The sequence below is a fragment of the Passer domesticus genome, chromosome 5 (genome assembly GCF_036417665.1).
Source record: "Passer domesticus isolate bPasDom1 chromosome 5, bPasDom1.hap1, whole genome shotgun sequence".
Taxonomy (NCBI): Eukaryota; Metazoa; Chordata; class Aves; order Passeriformes; family Passeridae; genus Passer; species Passer domesticus.
This window is the reverse complement of record NC_087478.1, coordinates 27,709,775-27,734,705: the sequence shown is the minus strand read 5'-3', so window position 1 is coordinate 27,734,705 and position 24,931 is coordinate 27,709,775. Positions and strand designations below refer to the sequence as shown.

The following is a 24,931-nucleotide window of genomic DNA, read 5'->3' as shown; positions in this document are numbered from 1 at the left end:
CTGATGTAGCTTCTTAGGCCAAAGAGAACAGAAGAGAACAGAGTGTTTTTCTCATGGGCAGTAGGTTATTAACAGTTGTTTTCTTCCTGAAGTCATATTAAAACTGGGTACTTGGGTAGTATAAAGCTGTTTATTGTTCTTGTGGTGTCTTCTCGGTTGCATGGCAAATGACTTGCTAAATTTAGACACACAGTGATAAATCTGTAGAGTATTCACCAAGCATAGATCTCTTTAGGTAGAAGATTTTAGTCTCATTTACTCTCTACCGGTAACAAATGTTGCTATGACTTTACATAAGCAAATATTACTGAAAAAGGAGGAAACTGCATTTTCCAGCTAGTAAATATTAGAAAGTTCAACATTATTATTGTCCCAACTTCTAGACAGCTGGACTTCTCTGTGGGTTTCACTACGGTTGCTTTTGTTCCCATATTTGCTTTTCTTTTTCCCCAGTGGTTTTGTGGAACTGAGTAGCTTTTGGGCATACAAGGCTGACTTCTTTGGATGTGTTGTTGTTGGGGTTTCTTTACCTGATATTTAAATATCTGTATAATAATACTCAAGTATTTCTGACCAGTTATAAAATCTGTATGGCTGAATGGTCTTGTATAAATATTTTGCAGTATGACAACATATGAAGAGCTAATCAGTAGGGGGAGCTGTGTGGAAGATCAGTGGTTTTTTACTTTCTGGGGTCCAAGTTCTGCAAGGCAAGACTAGACTATTTTAAAAGGTTTGGAGAGCTGGCCGATTTGCTGTAAAATACCACTGACTCTTTACTTGAGACACTGGTGTAAACGGATCTAAATGCTTTTCTATACAAATAAGTATAACTGCAATTATCCTTTTTCCGACGTTTATGAAGCCAGAGGCTGATCATAGGAAGGTTAATTTTGAGATGCAGCACATATGCTGTACATATTTTGAGCAACAAGTTGCAAAAGAGAATGAAAAGCACTGAGTTTTTAACCCCTTGAGTATCTGTGGGGCTCCTCTGTACAGGGAACATCTTTGTCTTAATTTTTCAGAGCTTTCAGATTTACAATTGTATGAATACTTTCCCACTAAGAAAAGTACTTGATTTTTCCTCCACCCTCTTTAATCCTTGTACTTTTTATAGCTCTATAGGAGGATGGTTTGACAGCTGCCTCATGAGCAGCTGAGTTATCTTTATTACCACTCTCTTGAAGGGTGGAATAGGCAGGTGGGGAATGAATATTTACTACAATTGTGTAAGGAGAAGTTATTCCAAACTCTTGGCACATCTAAAATCAAGAGGATCTAGAAAGCAGACTTGAGCTTTTTGTGATCCTTTGATTTACTTCTTCTAAGTCTTCTTAATCTATGAGAATTAATTTGGGGCTTTTAGTGCAGCACTGTGAAATAGAAGGTTCGCATTAGTAAGCTCATCATTTCTGATGCACAACAGCTGGTTGTTGAACATGTAATTTTGCAAAACTTAATGTAAGACTTAAGAAATTTAAGTGATTTAAGAAAGAAGCTTTTCCTTGTAACTTGTGCATGCATGTAATTAGTAGGTTTAAACTTTTCCATCTGAATGATTGTTCTTTTGCATTACATAAGTCTTCAAGAACAGGTTTAATTACCTAATTAAAGCTATAGTTATTATTTCCTGTGGAACATTTTCATTACTAATAAAATCTGAGGTGAAGTATCTAATGTTGGAGGAGAAGGTTTGTTCTGAGATTTTACAGCCATTTATGCTGGTGTAACTTAGTAAATGTTTCCATATGAAACCCTAAGGAGTGGGAACACTTATTTACATATATCCACCCACAGGAGCAATTCCTCTAAAGGTAGCCTGCAGAAGACATTTTTGAGGATGCTCTCAAGCCACCTTTGCTTTGTACCTCGAAGTAGGAGGCATAGAAATTGTTGCAGTTAAGTGGTATATATTCTTTAAATAATTGTTTCTTGTACATGTGTTGGATTAGTTACCTACATCTTGATGGAGTGGTGGTCAGCTTCTCCACGGCATGTGTTTTTGAAGGTTTGCAAGGTACAGGACAAAAAATGGAATTTCTTCAGAATTTACATCCCTGAAGTATTAGAAGGTGTTAAATTAGTTATTTAATGACTAAAAATAAATTCTCCATTTAATACATCAGATTTTTCTTTGTGATGAGAAAACATTGGAGAAAATACCTACTTAGACTTTCTCTAAGTCCTGGATTCTCAAAATGTTGATATTTTGAATTAAATGTTGAAAGCTGAAGAAGATTGGCTGAATTCTTATTTAGTTCTTCAGATTTTATTCTTTTCAAGAAGACATTTTATGTGAGAAAATACTTTCTTCTCCATCCCTCAACTGTCAGGAAAATGCAAGCCAAAACCTGTATTTTTTTCAGCTGTTTTTTCAACACAAGCATCAAAAAGCAGATAATCCCGTGTGTATGGCAATGGCTCAAGAACTAATACTTGTACAATCCACCTGAGTTTTCTGTTAGCCCAGACCTAAAGCTTTAGTGTGAAAATTATTTGCAAGTAAGAAAAACTTACTTGGAAAAGGACACTTTAATGATCCAAGTCCACAGACTGCTTTTGTGGAGGAAGCCACGTTCTCCTTTCTACAGGAAAGAAAGTGAAACAGATGGACCAAGTGGTTTGGCAGAAGCAGAAAGTTTTATTGTTGGAAAGGATTAGAGTTTAGGAATTTTGGTTTAGTGGCTTGCACACACCCTTCTGACTAAGTACTTATTAATTTTTTTAATAAGGATGTGGTTTGAGAAGCTGAATTTCTTGAGGGGTTTTGTTGAGAGGTAGGGGAGATAGTCTTTCTTGACAATTTAGTTCATATGTGCTTAATGCTGTGCACTGGAAATGCAGCACAGACAAGGCTCCAGAAGATAAGCTCCAGAAATGTCTCTCTTGCTGGGGAGAAGAATATCCATGATTTGTTTGCCCTAGTGAAGTGAAATGTGTTCACAGATACGTGCTTGCATTCAGGCTTTGCAGTGACTGGAAGAGTTCTGGTGAAACAAGCCAGATTTTCATGCCACTTGAACAAGTTTGAGCCTCTTATGGGACTGACAGTGAGAGAGGGTAACCTATTTCTTCTCTGTTGGTGAAGCTTTATGAAATATATGTTCTGTGGATGGTTCTTGTTCCCAGCAGATTTCTTTCTCCTTCAGCGGTGCATGTCTGGCCCAGGGCCCTGGAGTGCAGCAGATCAGGTGGATGGAAGAGATGTATCACCTGGATGTTAGGCTAGCACTTTAGGAAAAGCAGCCATGGCTTTACACAAAATACAGCATAGCTATTCAGGCTCTAGCCATAGACTGAAATGAAGGAAAAAATCCCCAGCAATTTCAGGCTTGTTAAGCTTGTTGGGGATTTCAAGTTATTTCGGGGCAAATGCTTCTTGTACCCACACAAATAATTAAGAAAGTACTGAAGTCAGTTTGCATTAATTACTCTGGAAACAAATTTTACTGAATACAAAATGAATAATTCCACTATGAGATAGATGGAGGTACTTCTTAGAATAAACTACTTTGCATCTTTTAGCTGCGTGCTCTTTAAATTGTGCCATTACTTGCTTGTATCAACCTGTCTACTGTTGTGTCCTTAAGTGCTCTGGAATCATCTTGCTTGCTTATAGCCTTGGCTGTGTGTGTATACATACGTATACACACATGTAGTGTGTATCTTGTTTGTAAGTAGAACTAGAGCCTGCAGCCCAGCCTGTCTTTGTTGTAGCTCACAGTCCCTGTGCTCTGCCTCCCTTGTCTTGGTTCAAGATCTTTCCCTCCCTGCCCTTCAGAGTCCTGTCCTGAGAATAGCAACCAAACTGCTGAGAGACAGAGAGAGTGTCTGGATCAGTACTGCTGTGAAGTTGTCAAAACTGAGATGGCCCTGGGGAGAGAAATCCCAAGGCTTGTATTGCAACACAATAATGTCATAAGACAGATGATGGGGCAGGTCCTCCCTTTTGGCAAGCAGACTACCATGGATATTTTTTGCCATCAGAAAAATAGTTGAAACCTGAGGTTACCTTAAGATCTTAAGCAGAAAAAAAATCTGATGCAAAATTCACTTGTAGTGCTGGGCAACCGTTATTCCTGGAGAGAGGAATGAGCAGGAGATGCTGGGCTTGAGTGTAAGGCAGACTGCATTCTGCACTGAGCAGATCATCCCCTCTAGCCATGGTTTACTGTGGCTTTCTGGCTTGCTCTTCTGAAAACTCTGCCTTTTCAGGAAAGGTGGCTCTGCACCAGCAGTGGCCTTGCTGCAAGGGCAGCCTCTGGAAGTGCAGATGCTGTTACTGAGCCTGCTCCTGCTGTCCCTTTCCTCTTCCCTGAGATCTCCTGGCACTGCTGCAGCCTGGTGGACCAAGATCCAGTCTCAAACAGCCTCCAGTGCATGGTCAAGTCTCTCATCCCGGTACTTTTCTTTCCCTATAAGCAATTCCAGTGATTTATGTGGCTTAACAGAAATTGTCTTCTGTCTGTCCTTCCCTTCCCTGCTCTGCACAGCAGTGCCTTGTGTTTTGGCCTAAGGCTATGGGCCTCCTAAGCAGCTTTCCTCCCAGTTTCTGGGTCCCAGCTCAATCTGCTGCATTGGTGTTGGCCATTTCCCAATATTGCCAGTGCTGACTCTGCTGCTTATTTATCCCATTGGGGGTTGTTAAAATAAAGCTTCAGTCTAATTTTTAGGCTGTTTGGTAGATGAATGCTGTTTGTACCTAAGCTGTCATAGTTTCACTGATATTTAGAGATTTAACTGAAAGTAACAATCCTTTCTACATTCTGTCAAGTATCTGAAACTCACCCTTAAACAGCTTTGCACTTAGAACATTTCTCTTTGGAATGTTTTTTCCCTTGATGAGCATCTGTTTCCAGATCCAGACTGTTGGTCTTAGCTCTCCTGTTCACCTGAATCACTCCTTCTGCTCCTGGGTATCACAGCTCCTTGTTAGGATGGGGGATGAGGATGGGGAAAGAGATTGGTTCTTAAATCTCTTCCCATCCTTCAGCTGGCAGGAAGATGGTGATTCATCCTGTCAGCTTTCACTTGGAGCATTTCTAGGCCCCAGATGTGTGTTCTCAGCATTCCCAGATTGGCTCTACTTCCTTGGAAGCAGAAGCTGTGGGGGAATGCAAGAGACTTCCAATTTTAGCAGCACAAGAGCCATGCAAATGCAGCTATATCATTGCTGGGCCAAGCTGGATATCCAGCTGCACTGCATCATGTGGCTTTATGAGCCTGTGTCTCCACCAGCTCATGGGTCTCTGTTTCTGATCTGTTCCTTGGTGTCGGCACGCACGTCTGTGCAGATGTGTGAGCTCAGGGCTCCGGCCCCAGACTGCTGTAATTCTTTATCTTACCATTTCGAGCACTGGCTCTTGAGCTGTGATTGGCAGGCAGCCCAGCAGCCATATGGCAAAGGGCATGTTGCCCAGTGCTGAATTCTCTTCGCTGACTCCATTTGGAGTCATATCTAAGTTCTGAACCCTCCAGACTTCTGGATGAGCTAGCCTGTTCTTGCACTTTGAAGCACCCTCACCGGAAACAAGTGGGCAACTGTGATAGCTAAAATACAAAAGAGGATTTTAAGCCTTTTGCTTACCAACCCCCTGAAATTAACTCTCCAGCAAGATTTTTCTTAGGGAGGTGTGCTTAGAATGTGATAAGCAACATGAGCAAACCCAAAAGGGTGATGAAGGAGTGACTTGAGACATAATAGCATTAAGGAAGAGATCAGATCTTCTAGATCAGTAGTAACTATTTCAGAAAACCTAGTCCATCAGTTTCTGATAAAACTTTACATACTGAAACTTGCTTACATTGGCTCCCAGGGCTGTCCTGGGTTGCTTACACTGTGTGTTACACTCTAAAGTTAGGCATGTGGTATTTTTGATAAATGCTTATTCCTGTATCTTGGTCTAATGAAGAGATGTTTCAGGATAAGCTGAATGTTGCAAAACCTTATTTCAGTGTTTATTTTTCCTCAAATCATGTTGCAAAATGACAGGTTGCACAGCAGCAGGGTTGTCAAGGGAAGCCATCTAGATATTAACTGATTAAATTTTAACTAAGCTTTTCATGATAGAGCTGTTTTGTCAGTCAGGTCCCTGCTTATGTATGCATTTAAAGAGTGGCATTAAATTGACTGTTCTCCTTGAGTTAAAACTTACACAGTCATTTTAGCCTGCTGTCCCATGGTTTTCTAATATAAAATTTGCAAAAATCAATGCAGAATGGCATGATGATTATACCCACTGTAAATTAGTTGTTTTAAATAAATGTGTGTTATATAGGTAGTAGAAATTCATGCCTCATTGCTAAACTTGAAATCTTAACTCTAGCTTTTTTATTCCTGTAAAGCCTACTAAATGTTGTTAGATACCTGAATATTGCCGATCATTTTTCATTAATACTAGCTTCAGAATTCTTCTAAAGGGAGAAATTAATAAGCTGCATGTAATTACTAACAGATTAAAATGGCTGGATGGTCCCTGGCAACCACTGGAGTAATAAAATTCTTCCCTGGTCGCAGGTTTAGAGCATCATCTGTCAGAGTGCTGTACATGACTTGATGTTGAAATGCTTTCTATTTCAGCATGAACACCTAAAGCAATGTGTTTACAGAGGCTCAAAGAGTTATCTGTACAGATGCTCAAGTTTTGAGGTCTAAAGAAAGTGGGCATCTTCAGGGAAGGGACTACTGGTGTACATGCTGGTTGTGTAACCATACCGGTACACACCTGGAAAACTCAGGAACAACTGCTTGGTTTTAACTTTTGAGAGAATCTTTTCTGAATGTATTTCTGAAAGCATAGAGCTTGCTAGCATAAATATTTAAAACATCTATACTAAATTCCTCCAATTTGTCTTCTTCACTGAAAAGCAGGTTCTTCTTGAAAAGAATGCTCCTCCTAGAGAGAAGGCGAGTACTAAACGTTTGTAGATAAAAGACCATGTAAGAGATCAGAGAACTGTGTGTTTTGCTTCTGTGACTAATTGAAAGGTGATGCATTAGAAGGGAGGTGGGAGGCAGAGGACAAAAGAGAGGAAGAGAGAGACTAAAGTGTGCAAGTGACAACCACAAGCTGTACTGCTTTGCTGCGGTGGGCATGGAGGGAGAGGGCACATCAATGTACTTTAGCTGACATGGAATAAAGCCGTGGGACAAAACTGTTTGTAACTTGTGTGTTATCACACCTCAGCCTGTCAGCCATGGAGGTTAGGGTTTTATTTTGCTTTGGTCAGTTTTACTAAAACTACAGTGTTGCCCTGTGTTGTGGTTGTGCACTGCGAGGTGTCATGTGTTGGCATAAACTGCTCTTGCAGCTTTGTTGCTGGGATAGGTGGAAAGTATGTGAGTCTGATGTAGTGACCTTAGTGGGATGTGATAATATAATAGCTTTCATTTGCATGTGTTCTTTGTAATCATGCTTGCAAAAGCTGATATGGGACATCCAAGGGAAAGGGCTTTTTCCCATTAGAAGGGAAGTACAGTAACTGGAAAAGCGGTAATTCCCTCAGTGAAGATTGAATCTAATCCATATCTGAGTTTAAACTGTTTTTGAGAATTAAAACTTAATTTAGTCAGGGTTTGTTTGTGCTATCAACAGGTATATTTTAGAGGAGATGACCTTGGTTTGCTGTGGGTCACTATGTTTACTCCTATGTGTAAATTGTGGCCTGTTGATCAGACAGGAAACATTTTGGGTTGAGAGCTTCCTGTCATGTCCTCATTCATGTGAAAATGAAGTTTCTTGCTGTTACAATCCTTTCTGGCACATCTTCTTACCTGCATCAGAAGGGTTGCAAGCTAACAGGTTGAAGGAACTGCACTGCAGACATCCAGAATAGACTGCAGTGCTCTTTGCAAAGGATGCTGCTGTATCCAGGCAGATGGTTGGCCTAAAAAAACAGGGCTGAGACTCTGGGCTGTTGCTCCAAAGAAAGTAGAGAGAGAGTTAAGTGAAAAGGAATTTTTAAAAGATGAATGATGTGCATACTTCTTGTGCTCAGGGCAGCAGACCTTTACTTAAAACATATGGTTTATGTGTGACGGAAGGTCACACTGCAGGAAGATCAAATACTGGGAAAGGTCTGAAGCAAGTCATCCAAGATCTAGATAAAGGTATGTGCATCCAGTGCTGATGCAAACTGGCAGATGTGGGATGACCACATATGCACCTTAACAAGCATGACCTATATTACATGATCCTGTGATAATTAGAGAGTGACCATGCTGACTGTGCTGTGTCCTCACCTTATAGCAAGCTAAAAAACAAACAAACCTCATGTCCCTTTAATCATCCAAGGGAGTTCCGGCTGTCCTGCCTATACAGCCTGCTTAAAGTGAATCCAGGTTGGTGTGTCCGACATCAGATAATCAACAGATCTGCTCTTGCAAGTGTCCACTCCTCTAAGTCCTCCTCAGTAATACTCCTGTCTGCATATTTACTCCCGTGGGAAGGAAAATTGCAGGTTTGTGGGATATACACAAGTCCTACTGGACCTGCTGCAGCAGATTCGTTGAACCTTATCTTGTGGTAGCCCTGTTTCTCTCTTGGCCAGGTATGGGCTTCTCTGTACCCAGGAGAAGAAGGGGACCTGCTTTGGGTGTGGAGGCATGTGATGGATTTGCTGCATTTCACGTGACTTATTTTATTACCTGTTTTTCATTTGCTTAGTAAGGACTCTGACCTCTACATGAAAAAGTCTGTTGGATAGTGATGGCATAGAGAACTTGGCAAAATCAAAGCATTTACAACATCTGTATCTTTGAAGTGCCTCTTTAATAGTGCCATTGTCATGCCAGTTGGAGGCAACACTTCTCTTTGCAATTGAAAGGCTCAGCAGAACTAGCTGATAAGCACTGGTGCCCTGCTGGGAAATTGACCCTTTGAACTGGGAAGAATCTCTGCAGATAAGCAAGTAATGGAATTTTTATCAGGTCTTGCTTTTTATTGTAGCTTGTTTAGGGTTGTCAGGCTTTCTATGTAGCAAAAGTGTTTTCTCTCTAGTCTAGTAGGTGAGGGGGTAATGTAATATTCACAAGCTAAGATGCTCCTTCCAGGCTTGGAAGGGATAGTCATGTCACAGAACAGAAAAGAAACAATGAGAGTATAACTTAAATAACAAACATATGTTGATTTAAGAGCCAAACTTGCTGAGCATCCTAACTCCCAAGGGAAAGGAGAAGAGTTTTGAGGATACGCTTAGGATCTTCATAGAACAAATGTAAAGTTTTTTCACTGTTTTCTCTCTCTTTTTTTTTAAAGCCAGGAAGTTTATTTAACAAACTTCAGTTTTAATTTTGCAATAGAAATAAACTAAATTAAATAAATTCCTCTACACTAAACCTCATAGAAACATTTGTTTCAACGACATAATAATGCTTGAAAGCAAAGCACTGTTAAACACTGAGCTTTTTTGTGTGAGTGAGAATCTGCTTTCATTTAAAATAGGGATCGAGCTTTTCAAGTCTTTTCTTTCTGAGCCATAAAACTGAACCATTAGACTTCTTGTCTCAAATCCCAGTAACAAAAAAGCAATAAGAAGGAAACTAAAATTCAGACTTTACCTGAATTTTGAGTCATGTTGTGTCCCTGTCCTGAACTGTTGATATTTCCAGTTTGACCATTCCAGGAGAGCACAGTGTGAGTTGTGGCAGGGCTGCTGTGGTCTGTGGGAGTGTTTCGTGGGTTTTGCATGTTCTGAACTGGGACGTTGCACAATCTGTTTAGAAAAGCAGCCATTTCTTGGAGCCCGCACATCCCATACAGATGGTTTGAGTTGTGAAGTTTGAGACAATAGCAGAGAAGATATGACTCTATTAAAGATGTCAATTTGAACAAATCCATCTCGTGGATGAGATCAGAAGAAAGCTCTAAGGGAGGATACAGCAAAGCAATGTAGGAAGCTGCTGCCATTGCAGTGGGGGACGGGAAGTGTTGCTCTGAGTACAAATTAATCAAGTTCAGGCTGACATTCCTTCGTGTCAGGTTTCCCCTTTGGTCTCCACAAGACACTGCTGCAGTGGAAAACCTTTCTCTCCAAGTAGTTTTATGCCACTTAATTGCTCTTTAAAATGTGCTTTATTCCTTGCTAATGATGTAGCACTGCTGTGCTATATTAATGAATTTGTAGTTTAAAGAAGGGGGGCAGGGGCTCACATATGGCAAATACATACTTTAGTTCTGGTAAGCACATGATTTTGAAGATAAACAAAGCTGTTTCCTTGTCCTCAGCATGTACTTTTTTTGTTTTGCTGATAATGAGAAAAAATTAACAGTGTTAAACTTGATTGAAAACAGCAGTATCTTCTGAAATTAATGTCTGTGTGAATGACACTGAAAGTCCCTCTGCTTTTTTGCATTTACTCTAGGGTTCTTTTTTAAGTGTAATATGCATTAAAAAATCATCCAAACTCAAAAAAGGAGTCTCAAATTTCTCCAATTTTGTTTTCAGTCTAGTAACAATGGTCTCTCTGCATTTGCTTCTCAAATGTATATAGCTAAAAGCTCTTTTTATTAAAAATTGATTCTATCAAAAAGTTTCCAAATGATGGAAGAGTTTCTGAAAGTATTTTATAACTTAGATGTTTTGCATTGAAGTTTATAACTACTTCCAGCACTCAGGCTGGAGTAAATCATAGTTCCAAAATTTATTTTTTTAAGGGCGTGTTTAAAAGACGTGTAGATGCAGCACTGGGGGACATGGTTTAGTGGTGGACTTGGCAGTCTTAAGTTAACGGTTGGACTTGATGATTTTAAAGGTATTTTCCAATCTAAATGATTCTGTTATTCTAAGGAAACTTATGTAAGCCTAAAACTTGTGGGAAGGCAGCAGTTACACAGCAGTTACTATTCCACATTTTAACCACGTTTATTAAAGTCAGTGGAAGACTTCTCAAAAGCCAACACTGGGCAACCTATCTGGGCAGTGTTTCATTTAGCAGTAACTGGTCCTCTGACGCTGAGACAGATGCTGGACTGTCCAAATCCATTGCCCTTGCCCATAGTTTCCCTGCAGTGTGCACTGCAGCACACATGTGCCCTTTTCACAGGCATTGCTTTTTGGTGGATTGTCTTTTTTCGCATTCAGCATGTGTGAAATACTCATCAGGGAGCTGAGGGGGGCTGTTGCATGTGTTGGGGTACTGCATTAAAGTATGGGCTCAAAGACTTGTTTAGGGGGGGCTGTGGAGGGAGGATGGAGAAACCCAAGCCCAGCCCTTTCCTGGCCCACATGGCAGGAGCACTCCGTGGCCTTTCCTGTATCCCACTCACCGTGCCCAGTAGTGCCAGTTACTCAAACTACCCCGTGAAGTGTACCAGCAGTGAAAGGGTGTGAGTGACTGCAGCCTGGGGCTCGAACTTGGGCCCTGTTGCTGTTTAATTTGCCAGTGCAGAGCTGGTTGGAGTGTTCTTTCCTTTAAAGGAGGGCCAAGGTACTCTAGGTGCCGGGTTTTGGGGTCCAGAGGGTATTTGACACTGCAGCTGCACCAAAAGTTCATGGCTTGTGTCTCACTGGTCCTCCCAGACCATGCTGTGATGTGAGTGTTCTCCAGAGCCTCCAGTGCCTCCTGGGCTGGGCGCTGAAGGCTCTCAGCACTGTTCTCAGCAGGGACACAGCGGGACCTGCTCACCCCATCTGCCCCTGGGGGTTTCCTGTGTGGTGATTGTCTGCCTCCAGGGAGACAGTAGGGTCAGGAGTGCCCAGAACATCCCTCTGCACCAACAAGATACAGGTGCAGTTAGTTTATTCTGCATATGTGGTACATGAGAACTTAATTGAAGGTGTGAAAAGGGGAGCTGGGTTGAAGAAATTATATGATGGGTACCCTTACTGAGACTGAACTGTGATCAGTGGTTTGTCCAGAAAAAAAATTTGGCACTGCTGCCTTGCAGAGGTAGCATCATCTCTATCTGTTTACTGAAGTATTCTAGCAGCAAGTCTCATTGAATTTATTGGGAAGGAGGCAGGTGCCATGAAAAATAGGAACTAGTTTATAAAGATCTCTGGCATAACTCAGTGCATAAGATAACACCCCTTTCAAGACAAAGCCCAGCCTCTGAAGTGCCTTCTCTCTGCCAAATCTGAAAAATGTCTTTGTGCCCTTGAGTTGTGGGAGGAAAAAAGAAGAGAGCATGCAGTTTGGGGTCATCCTGTGATTTTTTTTTTCTCTCCTTTTTCTTTTGAAATAGAAAAGTGACCTTAGCTGTTTCCATGGACTGAGCTGTAGATGTAAATTTTTTTAACCCCTTGTTATTTATGCTGTGATGTTCTCCTTCAAATTGACTGTATTGTGAACAGCACAGTGGATTATTTTATGTTTCTTCATAATTCTGATTAATGATGTCTGATTTCTTCTAACACCTCTCACATGAGGGTTTTAGCTCTGATCTTTGAAGCAGACATACACCTGTGGTGGCAATTAGATAAACTCCAGGGACTGAACTGGTGTGCTCCCCCCAGAGGGTTTTGCCTCAGGATCCATAACCAAGAGATCTCCATGCAGATCAAAACATGTTATTTAGCTTGAAAAGTGGATTCTGGTGCTGCATTGTCTTCTAGATAAAAGATGTGCATGATGAAACCTTTACTAATCAAAGGGCAAAGTTCCTGTCATTCAGAACAAGCCAAGGTAACTGTTGCCAGTGTTTCATGTACTCTCCTTTGCAGGTGGGTTGAGGCAGAAATGTATCCAACACTCTTGTATTGTTACCCCTTATGGTGAAAAATGTTTTCTTGTAACATAACCAGAGTTTGAACAGTGTGACATTAATTTCTCCTTTGTTGTGAAAAGCTTTTCTTTGCCTTCATTTAACTGCATCAAAGTAGCAAAATGTTGGTGATACAGTGATGTGCTATTTTACAGTATTGTCAAAGCAGCATTCAAATAAGTAATGAATCTGTGCAAGAAAAGGGTGGTATCAGCCCATCTTTCGGATGAGGACAGCTGATAAAGAATGCCAGTGGTGTATTAGTAGTTACAGGATGTCAATGCTTACCCTGACCTGTATTTGAGGAGTTGGGTTTGTATAGGGCACTCTGTTTTCTTAGCTGTTGTGTCTTTCTTTAAATGTTCTGTGTGGGTCTAATGGTACAGAAAGTTCATTCTGTGTCATCAGTCAGAATTGCAAGGGTAATACATAAGTATCTTCCTGCAAAATGTGACAAGATACTACTATTTGGCAGTGGGTACAGTTGGTGCTGCTTAGGATAACTGAGAAAATGTACAGCTCTGCCTCAGGTAGCCAGCATTGTCCCAAAACGAATGCCCACTGTTCAAGGGATTCAGTCTTTCCCAGGACAACCCATGTGTTTAATTATTGCCTTGGTGCTCAGAGCAAAGGCTGGCTTTCTAAGCCGTGGGGTTTGCTTTGGGTTCTCATTAAACGTTGTATGCTGTAGTGTGACACACAATATGCCCTGCAGTGTGTCATGTGCTATGATGCTAATCAACATTCAATACCAAAGGAGGAGAGCAGCTGCTCCACAGTCAGCATGTCTGAACAGTCCTGCACTCAGCAGGGTATCACTTAATTCTCACTAATGGATAAAAAACTGGCCTCATAACACTTGTGTAAATGAGGCTAATGATCAGGGAAAAAATGCAAACTAGTTTTCATTTATTCATAGAGATGTGTAATTAGAGGTAATAGCTGGATCCAAAAACTTGCTCTCCAGCGTTTATTTGTTGATAATACAAAATGGGAATGACTTGCTCCACTGTTTCTCTCTTGTGAAGTTATTAACTTCACACAGGACTTGAAATACATATGCTCTTAAATTCTCATTGAGAGACTTACAAGACTTAATGGGAAAAAGCTACAGATAATTGCATCTTGTAAACTTACCTCAGTCATTTTCAGTGTGGTAACGGATCTCTATTGTAAATCCACTGCTGGCAGGACCAGCATATTGCTTCAGGTTTTTGACCTTTTTCCATTGGCTCCACTGCCTTCTGTAGATTAGAGAAATCAAGAGGCTTCAACTTGTCCATTGCAGTGATGCCAGCTGAGTAATAAGGTCATAATTATGTACAAAAGTCTTATTTTAGCATCTAAGCCGGAGAGTACTAACTGCCCTCTTCCATTTCCCAGCATTGTTCATTTTCCTCATTCAGGAAGTCTGATATTCCCCTCACAGGTGTGTTGTCCCAGTGGCACTGCTGATGGAACTTGATCATACATGTCTTGAAGGATCAATCAGTCACATTGTGACATAGTCCAATGGTATCAAGCAGAAGTTGATCTACCTGGAATTTTAATAAGTCATCATCCTGTTGGGTTTGCTAAGAAGTGCTGAGTGTGTGCTTCTCACCCTGCTCTACGTGCTGGTTTGGACTGTGCAGATTTCTCCAAGTGTAATCTTACCTGTGTGATGTGCAGGGAAGTAAATCCAGCCTTAATCTAATTTACAGGAGGAAGCTGAGGCTCTATGGTCCTAGCACAGAGCCAGTCTAGGTTTGTGAGCATTCCGTATTTTCTGTGGCTTCATGTTGTGCAAACTAGCTACATAAAATTCCACCAGAGTGGGTTTCATTCCTGCTAAGCAGGCCCCTCTACACACATTTGCATGGTTACTAAGTCTTGAAAAATTTTAGGTTTTTTGATCTGATTGAGGAAGGACATTCTTAATCCAGCTGTATAATGGCACCATGTTGGTTGTCAGTATTTTCCATTCTTGATTTGTCAATTTCTTAATGAAACTGTAGTTAACTAGATGGTCATTTCAAGCCTTTTTTCTTTTTTTCTTTTCTTTGATGGGCCCATTAGGCACATCTATTAAGTTCCTCTTTCTGTGCATGGAGTTTATGGCAGCAGTCTGAAGGTCAGTGTGGGATATCTGCTGATGAAAGCAAATAATCCGAACCTAAAAAGTTATTCTTGCCCCAATCCCCACCCTGCTCTTTGTTGGAAAAAGTGGTTCTTGCTATAAAACTTAGTGGGAGATTCAGAGTACCTTCAGAAGACTGGGGTTCTTGTTATCAGGTGGAAATAAAGTCCAGGTCTGCTGTCAATTGCATTTACAAAAACAGTATTATTATCACTGAATTATCACTGACTCATTAGCTCTGCATATCAGAGAAGCATTATGAAGGAGTACCACTGAAGAGAAAGTAGCTGCTGACTGAGGAGGGAGGGATGTGTGTGTAACACAAAAATCCAAAGATTATGTTAAGCTGGAGAATGATGGCCATTGTGAAACATTGATTCTCATCTTTCCACTGCTTACTGATTGTCTGAGAGTTGATCTTGTCCTAGCAATAATTTTTGTAGACAAGAAAGCAACTTGGGAAAATATGCAATTATAAAAGGACTAAATTGTTGAAAACTTAAAATAATACTGAACATATATTAACATTCTCAGGACTTATTTAAATAGACTCCATATGTGATGAGTACCATTTTCCAGACCTGTAAAAATGCCATGTCTTGACAAATCACCTGTCATACATATCTGAAGGCATATCAAGCAGCTCTCATATTCACAGGTTTTACTTAACAAAAACCTGGTTTGTTGAAAATTGAGTTCATATTGCTATCTCAAACATATGCTTTCAAAACCTATTTAAAAATAATAAAATATTATGTAGTGGAAGAGTCGGATGCTTTTCTCCTGTCTCCTGCTGAAAGTGGTTGAACTTTTTTCAGAAATTAATCTTGAACTGTCTTTGTGCAAGTGGCCTGACACTTGACTAGATTAGCTCAGCCTCTGCTATTGGAACTGGTAGCAGTGGTGAAATGGTTGGCTTTATAGTGGCTGAATATAAATATATTCTAATATTCAAAAAAATGGGGGTAAAAGTTGTGAATTCTAGAAGCATGCATTGCCTATGGCCATAGATTGCATTAGCACTTGTTCACTTCCATTGAATTCTGGTACTCTTTCAAAGCTAGACGTTATTATTTCAAGGCTCCGCACCCAAAGGAATTCATCCTCCTGGGCAAGCTGCTAAGAAAAGCCAGGACGTGCTGGCAAGCCCAGGTGGGTGTAGCTTAAAGCTCTGCCAACTGAGTGTCAGGTGTCAGGTATTGTCACGCAGTTGCTGTTTCAGCAGCTGACTGTACCATGAGGGCTTAGGCATCAATGGATGTTGCACAAAGGTCAAGTTACCAGCTGAGTGTCTTAAAACAATTTCATTCGTTTGCTTCATACATAAGGATTTTCAGTACCATAAATAATCAAAAATATTTTGCTCCTAAAGTATCCTTATATATTCTTAAGAGTCTACAAACATTTCTGTAAACACAGATAAGGAAATACATATGTGTTGGAGGCTCCAGAATTTTCTATAACAGTGTCATGTTGATGAGATGAATCTTGATATTTAGGGGATTTAAACTGATTTTCCCTGTTGTAGTTACAACTAATTATCTTGCCAGTTGGTGTGGAAAGGATAATGACTGCTAGCTAAAAAAACATAATTAACTGGATTTCTATTTGAATATTTGTTTAACTACAATCTTCAATATTATCCTACCTAACAAGCAGGCATAACTTGCATCTTGAACAGACACTGCCTGCCCACATGGCCTTTATATTCCAGTGCATGGAGATGAAGAGAAGGAAAGGAGTACTTTCATGTTTCCAACTACCCGATCCTAAGCATCTAGCTCTGTGGAGAAGGGAATACTATTTCATAGTATCATCATAGAATGACTTGGGTTGGAAGGAACCTTAAAGATCATCTAGTTCCAACCCCCCCGCTACGGGCAGGAACAACTTCCACTAGACCAGGCTGCTGGAAGCCCCCTCCAGCCTGGCCTTGAGCACTCCCAGGAATGGGGTATATCAAGCCATTGCAGCTTTTGGTGTGCCACTGTCCAGCCAATTCCTTATCCTTTCAATGCCTGTGGATGGTGGCTCTGCTAGGTCTGAGGTTTTTATTGAACTAGCACTTCTTGCCTAATATTTCTCCTCAGTTTACGCCTGAGCATCCATAATCACAAGGGTATATATAATCACCTAGGAAAGTGCTCTTGAAGCCATCTTCCTGACTGCCTTTTGATGTGGTTTGGATGTGTCAGTGTAGCTATGATAGCTAGCTCCTGACCAGGAGTGGGACCATCCCTCTTGGTGTTCCTCCCTTGCCATTCCTAACACCAACAATTGGGCTCAACTCATCCTGCAATAAACCAGTTCTGGGAGCTAAACCAGCAGAGGAAAACTAATCATGCTTAGAGGGGGGTGGGGAAAAAGAAAAAGAAAATTTTAGAAAGAAAGAAAGAAGCAAAAGGAGAAGGGAGGAAAAAAATGTAGCCTCCAGATAAGCATTCTTCACTCTGTTAAGCAGAAAGCCTCTTTGGGTTTCCCAGAAAATGTGCTCAGTCATCCCATTGCCCTCCACTCCCCAGGAAAAGAAACAGCAAGCTTCAACCATCTGTGTTTACCTCACAACTTATTTTGTCATATAGAGTTAGATTCATATTAGTGGGGTGAAGTTTGTACTAAGGGCAAAAGCCCCTAAACACTGATTTTTATTTGTCCAGGCCTGTAAATGGGGCATGATTTGGTGCCCATTTTGGAGTAGTGGGCTACATTACAGTGCTTCCATTGGGAAAAAAGAGGTTAGATTTTTTTTTTTACCAAAATGCCAACATATGGAGTTTCATAGTGCATTTAAGAAAGACATAGGAGTGAAACCTTCATGGCTGTCATTGAAAGATCATCCATATTTAGGTGGATAACTTTTTCTTGTATTCTATTTTTTCTCCTTCCTTTTTTTTTTTTTAATTTCATGGTTGGAGAGAATAAGAGGAAGGGGGACATATGAGTATCATTTCTATTTTAAGGCAACACACTGCAAAACTGTGTGTCAGTTCTGGAGTCAGGGTGTCATTTGGGTGCTGCCTAGCCCTCTCCAAACCTTCTTAAGTGTGAGGAAGAAGAAACCTTATACAAACTACAGTATACTTATACACTACAGTAACAATAGTGGCACACTGGACAGAAGAGCAGCGAACCTCTGGTGAGGTAGGAGCCTGCCCAGCTGTTTTTTTGCTGAGCAGAAAGTGAGTCTGAGTGTTCCCAGGCTCACCTGGCTCAGACAATTATTTAGCCATTGATCTTTTTATGCAAAATACTAAAATATTTATCATATTTTGATTATGCCTTTTGGTAGAATTTCATGGTCTTCAGTCTTGGCAGCTCATAAATCAGGTACCGTCTCTTGCAGCTGCCGTTCTAAGGAAAGTTAATAAAGGTGTAATGCATGTCATTATCCACCTGACATTTCTGCATCCTTCTTGCATCACTGTCTGCCTTGAGGTTGACCTGTGACATTAATTTGGTAAAATAAACTAATAGTTAATCTAAGTGTTGTCCTCTCCCTTGTGTTTGTAGTGTTCTGTGCACATAGCTTGTGGAAAATGGCAGGGTAGAACTGTGCAGGATACCTATTTCACTGGTTGCTGGATTTCCCTCCTGCAGATTTCAAGCAAGAGGAGGTTATCACAAACCTTTGCATATCTGATCTTTGCCTTTAATCTCAGTTCTGTTTTCTCTGGGTATAATCCTGCAGGAGCAGTGGTAATCCTCCATGTCGAATTTTGCCTTCACTAAAGTCAATCACTTGTGGTTTTTTGTAAGTTTAGGCTATTGAAAAGCATTGCCAGCAACAGGGAAGAGTGAGTGTAACTGAAGCATCACTCACACAACAAAACTGCACTCACAAAGGGTTTTAAATTTGTTTCCATATACTAGCTCAAATATTTATTTTAATTATTAGTTTATAATATTACTAATGTATTATATTTTTATTATTATTATATTTTTAGCTTCTTTACATAGGTGCCAGCTCCTGAGTTAAATGTCCCTTTGTCTGCATGTATGAATGTTGACCACAGTAGAAGATCCACAGAGTTCATACCATTCCATTTTTTAATCTAAATAAATTTTCGAACCAATTCAGATAAATTGTGAGGATTTCTTTGGAGGCAAGGCCTGGGATCAGAGCTTGACACAGAGAAGATGACATCATTCACCATCCATACAGGCTTTGGCACAATTCTTGACTGAAATTCCCTCAATAAGCAAACAGTGCATTAGCACGGGCTCTGCAACACCTTCCCTTTGCATAATGGTGTTTGTGCTGGGTGTTATTAAAAACCCAGGCAGTGATTCCACCTGTGTCAGCCCCTGCTACTGGCAAAGCATTGCAGGCACGCTTTGTTGCTGCAATGCCCTTTGTTGTGCCTTGTGCAGCCTGGGAACAGGGCAGTGACTATCCAGGGGTGCTGGTGTGGTAGGGGACCCCACTGGCACCCCACAGCTGGTGGGTGCAGTGGTGCTGTGGGCACCTGGGTGTTTACCTGTGCCCTGTGTGACTGTGGGCTGCGTGGAGCCAATTAAGATAAAATCAAGATTGCTGTCTTCAGAGGAGCCTGTGGGGTTAAGAGTTTCCAGATACAGCAACAGACCTGTTGGTTCAGGAGCAAGTCCTGGCCCGATCTGACAAGGAAGGGCATTTTAATGAAATTTTAATTCTTTGCTGCTGAAGCAAAGTAGGATCATGGTTTTAGACAATGTGTTGGTCTTCAACTCTGAGAACATTAAGGAAAGGAAATAAAATAAACATCTCTTAGTCAAGCATTCCCAACACGCAGCAGCTTATGCCAGCCAGTCCTCAGGCCATTTATAGTTGGTGTAACTCTCCAAAGCAAGCAGTAGGCACTGTTTCCCATCTTGGTACCTGATTGCTTGATGCTTCAGCAGATCTATGTACCATTGGAGGTGAAAATAAAAATGAGCTATTATTATTATTAGTTTAGTGCTACTTGATTGTCTTCTGATCTGTTACCTGATGTTAATATTTTCATTGGGTGTATTGACTTACTGAGGCAGGCAGAGGGAGGGCAGGCTGTTAGAATGGCAGGGAATGCAGCAAAGAGAAGAGTGGAAACCAAGCACCATCATGCAATCACAAACCCTTGCTGGACAGAAGTCATCTCATTCTTATATTTTTAACTTGCTGCATTTCACATGCATGCTTCCTTTTAATCCCCATATCTCTTTACCGCATATCATCTCTTGTGTTTTACATGTATGTCTCCTACAGAGGTTCTTTTTTTCAGATTTTAAATGTTATCTAAATGTTATTTTTAAACATTATTTAAAGATTGGCAAAGAGTCAGACTTTGGAGCCTTGAGAAGTCATGAGATGTTGCCTCCACACCCTTTCTCTGCAACCTCAAAAAAGCGAATAAGGAAGACGCCAGTCAGGGGCACAGTTGAGAGGCCTCAGTACGTTGGTAACACCCCTGCTTTGCCTCTGCTCCCAGCAGCACAGAGTGATCTGCTGTTGGTGCCAAACTCCCCATCTGGGGGCAGGAGGAAGCAGGGTTGAACAGGGAGAAGTTTCACCTATGGCTATGGGCGTGGAGTGGCACGGAGAGGGATGGCCTTTGCCTGGTGGCCCATGGAGGTCCTTCAAGCTTTGCTTCAAGGATGTGCCATGTGTGAGGTGTCTCCTAGTGACTGCAGATAGTGTTAAAATTGTGCAAACTGTTCCTGTCTATGAAGGCATACTTCCACACTTATAACCTGGGAGAGGAGACCTAGGATGGGTTTGGCAAGATGTTTAAGTATCTAGAGGTGCAGGTAGATGTCCATGGGGGTTTCTGAATACACCAAGGCAAACAAAGTAAAGTGCTCTTGGAGTCAGGCCATTTTTGCACACCAGCAAAGTAAGTGTGTGCAAATAGCCAATTTTTCCAGAAGAGAGAGGGAGAAAGGCTGGCACTTCCATCTCCACAACAGTCCAGCCTCACAGGAACCACTTATGGTTTTTCCTTGTGCTAACACTGGCAAGCCTAGGGAATTAGACCAGCATTCTTCAGTGATTTCCAGTAGATCATCTCAGATCATGATGAAACTGCTTCCCTTATTCTGGTCTCTCTGCTCCCTTGGGGCACAGACCCAGGGCCACTGGGTGTGGGAAGGACCTTGGTGCTGTAAATGCATCCTAGAGTTCCCGGTGCTGTAGCCTTCAGGCAGGACCATACATGGTCAGGTCATTATCCCTAAAATTCCTGAGGGCATACCTGCCTTCGTCAGACATTGCTTTGATTTGTGCATAACCACTGCTTGGGGAGCAGTTGTAATTCCTGCTCTGTGGACTCCTGTGCTGTCAGATATATGGAAAACTGTTCCTGCTTTATTTGAAAATACAAAACCTGGCTTATTTTGGAGAGTTTTCTCATTGATTTCTCTGAAACAATTATTATCAAGATTTTTTGTTGTTGTTTTTGTTCTAGTTTCCATTCACTTTGCTGCATGCTTTCACCTTTCTTAGCTGAATTGTAACTTTTTATTTTAAATGAACACACGAGATGATACTTAATTAAAAGTCTTGGGATGGAGGTGGTGATCATTAAAGGGTGATGATGTAGGTGGTGAACTCCTCTGTTTATCCGCAGAACTAATCAGGCTTGAGAGGTGGGTGTTGTGCCACTGTCCTACCTGGAGAAGCTGCCTCTGAAGCACAAGAGGTTAATTTGTTTTCCGCTGCTTGGTCTCTCTTCTGTGACTGCCAACAAAGGTAGCAATTACCAGTGTCATCTGAGGGGATGTTCCCTGATCTGGCTAATTTGGAACTGGGAAACCACACTGACAAATTTCTTACAGGCCAGACACTATCCCTGACCTGGTCAGTAGTACAAGAAAGTTGTTATCTAGACTAAATTTGTGCTGATACCTTATGGCAAAAGGTTCCATATCCATTGCAGGTCCCTTGAAGCATTTGGTTGTTTGAAGGATCAGCTCTACCCAGACGCAGTGGAGAATGTGGGATGTGTTGTAAAGGGCGAGTCAGTTTGTGCCTGTCTTTTTAGCTTTCATTATTTTTTTAAGGCAACTTCTGTGGCATAGTTTGCACTTCACATAACGAGTATGTATGCTGTCATATTTGTTGTGTGAAAATAAAGAAGAAATCATAGCAACACATTTGTTCTTGTGGAAGCAGCCGAAATCAAAGGAGGCAGTTCAGGAATGACTTTCACAATTTGCAAATGCCTAAGGGGAGTTATGATAGCTGTTTCTTTAGCCTAACGTTCAAGGATACCATAAAATCAAGTGTTTGAGCACAGAAACACAGCAATCTGAGATTTTATAAAAAGAAAAAGGAAAAATAACATACTGTAAAATAATTGACTACCTGAAATAATTTAAAAGGGTTTTAGATGGATTTAACAGAAGTTGTAGTGGGTTTTTCATTGCTCGTACTTTTAAATCAAGAAAAAATGTTTTGTTCATGCAGAGAGGAAATGTAGGAAAATCTCATTACCACATTAGTTCAAACTAGATCACAATGGTTGCTTTTGGCCTGGTAGTGTATAAGTGCATTGTCCAGAACAATACAGTAGTTTCTGTGCTCAAGTCACAAAAGTTCAGGAAAAAAATAAGAGCCATGTAGCCAACCATCTCTGTACAGCCTCCCCTCCGACACTTCAGTGTCAAGGAATGCGTTAGCAAAATGGGGAACAGCTTGATTTTCCAGCAAAGTAAGTGAAAATGTCTTTTTTGGCTTCGGTAGACTCTTGGTCATGAAACTTCGCAAACTTATCTGCAGCCATCGAGCTGGTTGTGCTGCAGAAGTTCCCAAAGGAGATTCTCATTTTTGCAATTTGCTCTGCAGAGGTGTTGAGCCCTCAGTGTAGGGAGCTGCTGAGAAAATGTCAGCCACTTCTGGAAAAGGAGTAGACAATATATGCAAATTGTTGGTATTTATTCAGTCATGTAGTGGTGGAGAATAAACATTATTCCTGACATTTCCATTTTTGATTAATGATGAATGGAGCTGGCAGATGTTCAGCTGGCCGCCAGATGGGGTCTGCTGAGTCCAACAAACAGAATAGGAACAGTCTGGATCTGGTAAAGCCAGCACAGACAAAAGCTCTGACAAAATCTCTAGTTCATCCAAGCGATACGCCAATTTTGACCTCAAAACGACTAAGCTGTTTAAGAATGGAGGTAGTACAACCAGCGAAACTGCTTATGGAAGTGAAATGGGGTGTGGAAGGATGGGAGCTGGTTAGTTTGCTGGAGTTTAGCAGGTTTTTTTTCCTGCCGCAGGAGCCACAGACTGCGGCTTTGATTCCCTGTGGCTGGAGCTGCGCGGGCCCTCGTGCATTTACCCGCGGTCACGGGTGTAATGGTTGTGTCTCTGGGCACATCTCCTCGGCCCGTGGTGGGAATGGACTGCGTGTGGCGTCGTTAGCCCGGGATGGGCCGTGCCTCCCGGGATCAGATAGCCCGGCGTTGGTCCTGGTCCCTCGGCCGGCCGGTCTGGCTGCTAGCGATGGGGAATCATCCCACGGGAGGAGCTGTGGAGGCTTCTCCCGGCTCGCCATCAGCCGAGGGTCGGGGCAGCCCGCGGGGAGCGGGTGCCAGTGCTGAGGACAGGGACGCTGCTCCGAGCACCGCATCCCGCCCCTGTTCCCGTCAGGACCGGCTTCCTTCGGCGCACTGCGGGCAAAGCCATTCAAATGTACAGAAGTGAATTTAAACCCATGCAAATTCGGTTCCTGGGGGAGGCGATAAGCGTCTGCGAAGCGCCCCGTGGCAGTCCCGGGCGGGTGAGCCGGCCCCGGCTGCGGGCGCTCGGCGGGGAGCGAGGCGCGGGAGCGGGGCTGGCTCGGCGTGCCCCTCGCAGCGGTGGGGTCGTGTGTGCTGACCCCCAGATGCAGCGCGAATAAATTCCCTTTGATAATGACTTCCCCAGGGAGACAAAGAGCGGGAGGGAAGAGGAAATTTGACCGCGCTGTTCACGGTTACATTGGCGGTGCCGGGGGGAGCCGTCCGCCTGCCTTTGAAGCCGCAGCACCCGCCTCTCGGGGCTTTTTATGCCTACGGGGCTGGGGGAAGTGGTAAAAGCGGGGGCTGGCAGCCTCTCAGAAAATGCCCCGGTGCTGCTACTCTGTGCGTAAGCTGGGGCTCGGACGCCTCTTTCCCACCTGGAATGTGCCAAGGGAGGCAGTGATGGACGGCTGCTCTCTGCGATCCTCGCCTTCAGATAGGGTTTATTATTTTTATTATTCATGTACAGAGACCTAGAACAAATGTTTTCCCGTCCTGAACCGAGTCCTTCCCGTCCGGGTGCGCGGGGCGGCGGGGGCCGGGCCGGGCCGGGTCAGCCCGGGGCGGCCGGAGCGCGTCCAGGGTGGGGTGGGAAATCTATTTCGGGCGTAAACACGAACAAAAGCACTGCGGCCAAACTGTGTGTCCGTCTGTCCCGAGCGCGGAATTTATTGCTTCTGCAGGCGCTCGTTCCTCTGGGTGGGTAGGCGGCCGGGACGGCGACCCTTCCTGCCTCGGGGGCGGTGGCAGGAGTCGCTCCCCCTTCCCACACTCCTTCCCCCGCCTTGGGCAGCACTTCGAAGGAAGATCGCTGGTGGGAGCGATTCCTCCCGCCGCCGGGCGGAGGAGCGGTGAGGGGCGCGGGGGTGTCCCGGGGTCGGCGGGAGGCGGCCGGTGCCGCTCCGGTGCCGGTGCCGCTCCGGTGCCGGTGCCGCTCCGGTGCCGCTCGGGGCGGAGCACCGGGGCGCTGCTCCCGGCCCGCCGCCCCGCGGGAGGGGTCGGGGGCGGCGCAGGGATCTGTCCCGCTGCGCTCCCAGCAGGCAGGACGGGGAAAGGAAGCGCTGGCGGCGCCCGGCAGGGACAGGGCTGGAGCAGCCCCCGCCGCCCCTTGCTCGGCGGGGCCGTGCCTGGCGCTGGGCGCTCCCCCGGGCCGGCCGGGCTCGGGAGCGGGTCCGGGAGTGCGGCTCCGCGCAGCCCCGAGCGAAGCTGCCGCGGCGCGGGGTCGGGTCTGCAGCCGGCGTCGCCTCTCCGGCGCCGCCTCTCCGGCTCCGCCGGCACCTGGCCGCTGTTCGGTGCCGCACAGAGGTAAATTGCGGTGACTCGCATCCGCTCTCCCCCGCGGCGGCTCCCCCGGAGCGGCAGC

General features: G+C 43.2%; 1 protein-coding gene across 5 annotated transcripts in view; it reads left to right on the top strand.

The window, feature by feature from the left end:
- The window catches only part of PRICKLE1 (prickle planar cell polarity protein 1), a 65,876-nt gene that overhangs the window by 26,201 nt on the left and 14,744 nt on the right, over positions 1–24,931 (top strand). The window contains exon 1 of one of the 5 annotated variants that reach the window (XM_064422465.1): positions 12,447–12,628. The exons of 2 other annotated variants lie outside the window; for them this stretch is intronic. The gene's annotated coding sequence lies outside the window, so the exon portion shown is untranslated. 2 more of the 5 variants (XM_064422467.1, XM_064422463.1) reach the window with 2 other exon arrangements.